Source organism: Psammomys obesus, unplaced genomic scaffold, assembly GCF_907164565.1.
Source record: "Psammomys obesus unplaced genomic scaffold, mPsaObe1.curated_primary_1811, whole genome shotgun sequence".
NCBI lineage: Eukaryota > Metazoa > Chordata > Mammalia > Rodentia > Muridae > Psammomys > Psammomys obesus.
The window spans coordinates 51598717-51605880 of NW_026587216.1; positions in this window are offsets into that span (position 1 = coordinate 51598717).

Consider the following 7164-nt stretch of genomic DNA (forward strand, 5'->3'; position numbering starts at 1 on the left):
GGCAGCTGGGAGGGGAGGGAACCCAGAAGAAAAACGCCAGAAACAGACCCCAAAAGGTTAGGGAGGAGCAGGGTGGGCCGGAGGGCGGGGGGGGGGGGGGGGAGGCTGTAGTGAAACGGAACAGAGCAAGGTGGAGTGGGGGCACTGATACAGTTTGGGCCCTTTTCTTCTTTTTCCTATCCGTTCTCCAGCATTCAGTCTTTTGTGTCAGCTTTCAGAAATGCTCTGTTTGACTGGCAGCCTGTCACAGATCAGTTACCACCTAAAGCCGCTTGGCAGAGAGAGGTGACGGCCCAGGAAGGGATCTAAGTGGGTTTATCTGTGCTTCTTTACGCCTCGTGAGCTCCTTGACACAAAAGGAAAGGGTATTAAAGATCTAAAGCGAGCCCAAAAGCGTGAAAGCTCCTTATAGGCTGCAGGATGTGGATGTGACTAAATTTTTAAATATTTTGAGTTGATGCTATTCATTTTGCCAATAGAGTAGAAAGAATTTTTGTTACAGAAATGAGTGTATGTTCCACTTGAGTGAGATTTGGAAAAGAAGGAAGTCCCTAAAATATGTGCTTAGAATATTACAACTGCCCTGTATTTACAATCCTGCATCTGTTTTGAATATAAATAAAATTGGACATTCTTAAATAAAAAATTAACATTATGGGATTCAAGTGCATTTTAACATTACAGATTCCTTTTTTAATCTTTAAACGTTATAATTTAATATTTGGCGTTTATTTTTCCCCACATAAATGGCAAGATGGAGGAGATCCAGAATTCATTCATTCTCTGCCATATCATCTCTCTCGGTCCTTTATGCATGGATTAATCCTAAAGTAGTGTTCTGTTCATCGCCAATGGAGTCTCTCAACACATTCCTGCAATGATAATAGAACTACTACAAACACAGAGGCCGCCATCCCCTTCGTCACCTGAGAATAATATTCCATATTATCTTATTATTTTTTAGGTCAAAAAGCATAGTTTTCATGGAATATTATTTGCATACTACGGTAAGGGATTATCAATGATAACCAAATTCTTGGTACCAAGGACAGGAATACTTAATTTAGAAAGAAACTAAACCTGGCCTAGTCTAACTCCACACACTACCCGTGCCCATGAAAGCTGTCTTCTCAGAACCAGGAGGCCCCCAGGGCCTGTTGAGAGAGCCCTGGTAATAGGGTATCCTTTTGTGTTTTGGTGAATGTAATGAGAAAACAAGCACACTCCATTAATTGTTTTAAAGATATTTAATGTTCAGTCATTTGGAATGTCTTGATTTACACATAACTGTCCACTTTCCATTTACCACCCTGGTTTCCTCTCCTGTTATCTGAGTCTCTTTTAGGCTTTACTAATACTGTGAGGTTTCTCTCAGAGAAATGCTTGTGTGGCTGGCATTATTTCTTGAGCATTATCTATTTACAAGTTAATGGATAAAGGGGGAATAATAATACACAACTCTTTCATTTTAAGCAAATATAAACAAAATGTCCTGCCTATGTAGTAGTCTATCATTATCCAAAGACAGTTATATTATGAAAAAATAACTAAAATAGCATTTGAAGACTCCAATGAACAAAGAATTCAAGCCATGACACAGAACAGATAGGTTTAAGCTCATAGAGACCAAGTCTTCTACTTGATAACTGCAGAGCCTTACATAATTTCACCGTGAATTACTTATTCCAAAGACATCTCTTTATTCTGTAGCTTGGGGACAAATCTACCCCATAGTGCTATAATGATAAAAATTAGATTGTGTATATATAATTTTAGGGTCTTGTAGCAAGCATCCCATAAATGCCACTTCTACTGATTTTTCCACAGAGTCAAAGCAAACCATTGAAAAGTTAGACCGGCATTAAGGCGAGCGGGTACTGCAGCAAAGCCTACAGCACTCTCAGCAGCTCATCCGTGCCAGGGCCTAGATGCTCTGTTTACAGTCAACTTAGAGACTTTCCTCTCAATATAAAGTAACTTCAGCTAGATTCAGTTATCTTGAATATTAACACAAATCATCTTTAATTTTATTCTCAATGTAGAATAAAGCCAAAATATCATTTCTGCCAATCTGATAACAATGGAATAAAAGAAAATCGGGACAGATTTGGCACAGATATTTTTTATGCTTTGTTAAAATTTGACCAACATCCAACTTAGGAACACTAGTTAACATGGAGGGAGAATGCTCCCCTCTAGCTTCTACATTATTATTTGTCATTCTATATTCCCAAGAAGTAAAAGGCCCCGTTTCCCTTCAAAAAGGAAAACAGGAAGGGGTCATCTCTAGAACATGCAGGTGTGCTTGCCGTGACATAGCCAGAAGCTACCTCCCCTCCTCTAATGGCTTATTATCTCAGCCTCAGAAGCTGCACAGCTGTGGTGTTAATTTTGTTTTTTGTTTCCAAACAGCATATGCTCTCATACAAGGTATTCCCATCTCAAGCAGCACCAACCAGGTCAGAAAGAACACGACTTCTATAAGAAGTCAGAGGTGGAAAGCATGAAAGAAGAAAATTAAAAGTAGTGGCGAAGGCCTGATTCTCCATGTCATTACTACATGGCTGGCGCATTCTATTAATGACAATGGATTACATAAAAATGGAAGGTCAGAAGAACTCTGGTTCTAGTCTCAATGGCAATTTTTCAAATTTATGACCAGGGAAGAAGGAGGTGCCCCTAAGAACAGTAAAGCTTGTTCGTTCCCCATATGTGCCCATTAACTTCACAAAAAGAAAACTGCTCCTAGTCACAGCCTCAACCCCCGCTGGTCATCTCACAAATGTGCCACTGGTCATACACAAAAGAATGTGGATGGCTCTTGTCACATTTTCTAAAAATCATGGTGGGAATAGTGACGATGTCTACTCATTGAATAATGCCAACAACCAGGCAAAGGCTTTACTGGTTCTCTTTCTTTGTTCCCGTCTGTTTCTTTTTTGTTTGTTTTATCTCAAGCTAATTTGCATTTGTGAAATAGAATTTTCTGAAGGAGAAAATGTGAGTTTTCTTTGCTTCATGACTGGAAGAGCAAGCAAAAAAATATTTCAGTGGCTAAAAGCACAAGGCATTGCATTGCTTCATCAAGTTAAAAACATAATTTAAAATTACTGACTACTTCTATTTCAATAGATGAAACATCTTTTGCAACGCATGGTGCTCAAGTCTACAGAAATCTATATGTATATAAGGTTTATACACATACATATATAATTTGATACAGAATGATTTTTATATATGCAATGTCATATATAAAAATAGATCTACATTTAACATGTTAGATATGTGCATTTCAGGTAACATATTCTCTCTTAAATTTTTAGTAGAAAACTAAATATTGTGCTAGTAAAAGATGGCAAAAATAAAGAGTGGTTTATGGTCTTTGTGCTAGTAAAAGATGGCAAAAAGTAACTTAAAGTGGCCGATGAACGAAAGACATCAGAGTGTGATGTGAGTGGTGTGTTTAAGAGAGGCTCTCTGGACCACAACCCTCTTTCCCGTCCATTGGAAGTATTCCAACAGGTTAACAAAAACCAGCCATCATCTTTTTAGCTCAGAACATTGCCCTTAATTTATGATTATGTAGCTGGTAGAAACAAAATTTTTGTGAATTTACATGCTCTGGACGTGAAATAAACTGATTAAATCAATCTGGATATTAATTGTCTTTTACTGTTTACTGATTTGAAAGCCCTTGAAATGATGAAATTGCATGTAACAGCAAGGTACGGAAGCATGAGCTGGTATGACTTTTGGTGGTCTTGCATTCTTCCTAGAGGATTTAAGAGAAACAAAATGCCCATGCTGCCTCTCAGCAGTCACCTTTCCCTCTGGGTTTCTTACTCTGCCAGCTATCTCAGAACTTAGGCAAAAATAGTTTCAAATACATTGAGGACTGTAAGGCTGTCAATCATGTTTTCCGTAAAGTCTCAGCCATCATAGTTTGGAGAAACGTCTTCTTACAGTTTAAAACACAAAGCAAAAGTTGCAGGCATGTTTGGAGCACGTTTCATAGCCCTCGGCATCTAGAGGAGTAAATGACCTAGAAAGTACCCCAGTATCGCTTCCAGCACCTACACTTTCCACTTAAAAATATACTACGTTTGCAATTATCATGTTGTTAGAAGAGTTGGCTACATTTTCAATGTGTAGTTGAATCTTAAAACCAGCAAAACCATTCTAAGATAATCTTGTTTCACAGTTTGGATAAACAGGTCCTAGGGTTAGAACGCCTGCTAACTTTCCTGTGAATTGAACCCTCACTAGGAAATCTTTTCAGATGTTTACCATGAGAAATCTAGGGTTAAGTGTAATTCCCATTGGTAGTAATGCCTAACCTGCTACAAGGTGCTAATGCTCCTTTAAAAACAGAGCAGATCCTGCATGTTAGCAAAACAATGATGCATATAGAGTTAGTAACTGATATCAACAAGATAAAGAATTCAGTGTTTGATAGAGAATTTCAGTGCTGTATTCACACTCCTCGTCAACTCTGCTTCAAAGTCCAATTTGTTGCAAGTCCAACAAATTGCAGTGGAACTAAATACTATCCTGCTATAAATATACCTGTTTCTGTGAGGCTCCCACATATAAATAGTTCTTTAGTTTATACATTTATTCAGATTTTAAGTATCAAAACAAGAAGTTAAAAACAAATTACTGAAATTGAACTTTCTGTTGGAAAGCCCTTTTTTTTAATGTTTGGTAACACTTAAATCTTATATTTTCTAGTATATGAACCAAAACAGATGGTTTAAGAATATTTTTACATTAGAAAATGCCTGATTTTCTGCAAAATATTACTGAACATTAAAGGAAATTACTTCATAAACAATGAGAAAATGTATTTTAAAGTACAGCTTATTATTCTTTTCCAAGTAGAACATTCAGTGAGACATTTCTTAACTTAATCTCCTGTCATACTTAGGAGTTTACACAGTAATGCTGATAGATAAGCTCGCTTTCCTTTACTTGCCATAGAAGGTTAAAAGAAGAATGATTGAAGGTCTCTAAGTACTTCAGGTGAAATTTCCAATCTGCTCAGTAATAAGAGGCTTCAAAGTGCTTTCCTATTTACAATATCTGATTGTTCAGTTATACGTTTTCTTTTGGGGGTGAAATGAACGAGAAATATCGCCCATAGACTCAGGTACTTGAGCAGTTCATTCCCAGTTAGCGGTGCTAGCTGAGGTGCTAAGGAACCTTTAGGAAGTGAAATCTTACTGGTGGACACAATTACTGGGGATGGGTTTTGAAAGTTTATAGTCTCCCCCGCATTCTAATTGTTTCTGCTCTCCTCTGTGACAAGATTTTCCTCCCTGCCATTTTGGACTCTCCCTCTGCACCCATAAGCCAAAATAAGATCTCTCTTTTATACGTTGCTTTTGGCTGTGGTGTTTATCACAATAGAAAAGCAACGAGTGCACTTGGACTAATTCTGGAGTCACCTTTGTTTAACTGAACTATGACATATTGTCTATGGAAAAATGAAGTGTAGCAGGCTGTTTATGGAGCTGACGCTGAACCGGAAAAGCAACAGGAAGGTCATAAGACACTACAAAGCGAAAGGATCCACGACCTGAAGCCGGGCTGTTGACTAGGGTTGGCATTCTGTACACCAAACAGCTGTTCAGGTGAGGCATAAGGAAGAAGCTGCCCACGCCTTCCCCACAAGCATCTCCCTGAAGCTCTGTGCTAGCCGCTTGGGAATACATGTCTTTCTAAAAATAAACCTCTGAATTTGTAAACTTAGGGAGCTGCAACAACTCAAGTAATTCTAATTCTAGAAGGAAGAGGAGAGACAGGAGGAAAGGACCTAGGAGAAGAGGGAGGGTGGGAGAGAGAGAGCCATAGTTTTATCATTTCGTATTTCTGGCTCTTAAGCAGCAGTGAAGAGTGCTATAAACTAAACTAGGCTGTCTACATATAAAAAAAATAATTTATTATTCGTTCCATGTAAATCTTATATATTAACATGAGAAAGAATTATAATAGTCATCAAAGTATAAGCAAAATGTAACAGCTCCCTATTTATACATTAAAAATAAATTTATTTTATATCTGTGTGTTGACATATTTCTCGGCTATCTATTGCAACTTAAGCATTATTTTGTGTGACAATCATAAAATAATCTGGCAAACGTACAAATAAAGTGTTTGTTTTGCTCTTAATTATAGAATTTGACAATAAATTTCACTTACATTACTATGATAGCACAGCAGACAGCTGTATCGTTGCTGTTTCAAATCTGTATTTTGAAAATCAAAAGTAACAGATTCTAAGCTGAGCACTCATGCTCAATCTTTGAGGCTAGGTAGGAAGCCTGGAGTCGCATGTGTTTTACCTAAGATAGAATCTGATTTAACAGATTTTAATTGAAATTCCTACTGCCTTTCTCATATTTCCTTTTGGATTCCAAACCTTCCCTTCAACTTCATCTGTCCTGGAGAAAACAACCCTCCTCCGGCTGCTCCTCTGCCCCCACCTCCTCCTGGAACTCTTTATCAACAGAGAAACCTTCGCATTAGGCATCATGGTACAGCAAGTCTGTGAGTCTCTTAAGCAGGTGGAGTTCACCAGTTTAAGACCATCTTCAAATGATCTATGGAATCTGGTTCTAACACTTTTTACTTATAGAGGTATTTAAGGTAGTTTTGTATGTATGTAACAACAAATAATGAAAAAATGGGCCTTAGATTTGGAAAAGAACAAGGAGAACTATATAGGAAAGTTTGGAGGGAGTAACAGGAAAAAGGAAATGATTTAATACTACAAACTAAAAAATGTTTAATTGTCTTCACAATATTTCAATTCTGGGGAAAGTCTGATGTAAGATCTTCAGATTATTATGAGATTGCAATCATTGGCTTCCTATTGTCTTAGTATGGGCTAGGCTAGCAAATGTTACCGAAAATAGATACACTAGGTCAAATCAAATTCAAGTAAACAACAAGACTACTTGTAGCATAAATAGAAGCTGTGTGAATTTTGAATTATTTTTCCGAGTTCTTACCTGGAAACTTTAAATACTCAAGCCCCAGAGTATCACCTTCTCAAGTCTAAGACATGGACCTACCTATAACATACATGTTACTTCTATAAGAACACACATGTTAGGCCTCCTATGACACACATGTTAGGCCTCCTATAGCATACATGTTAGG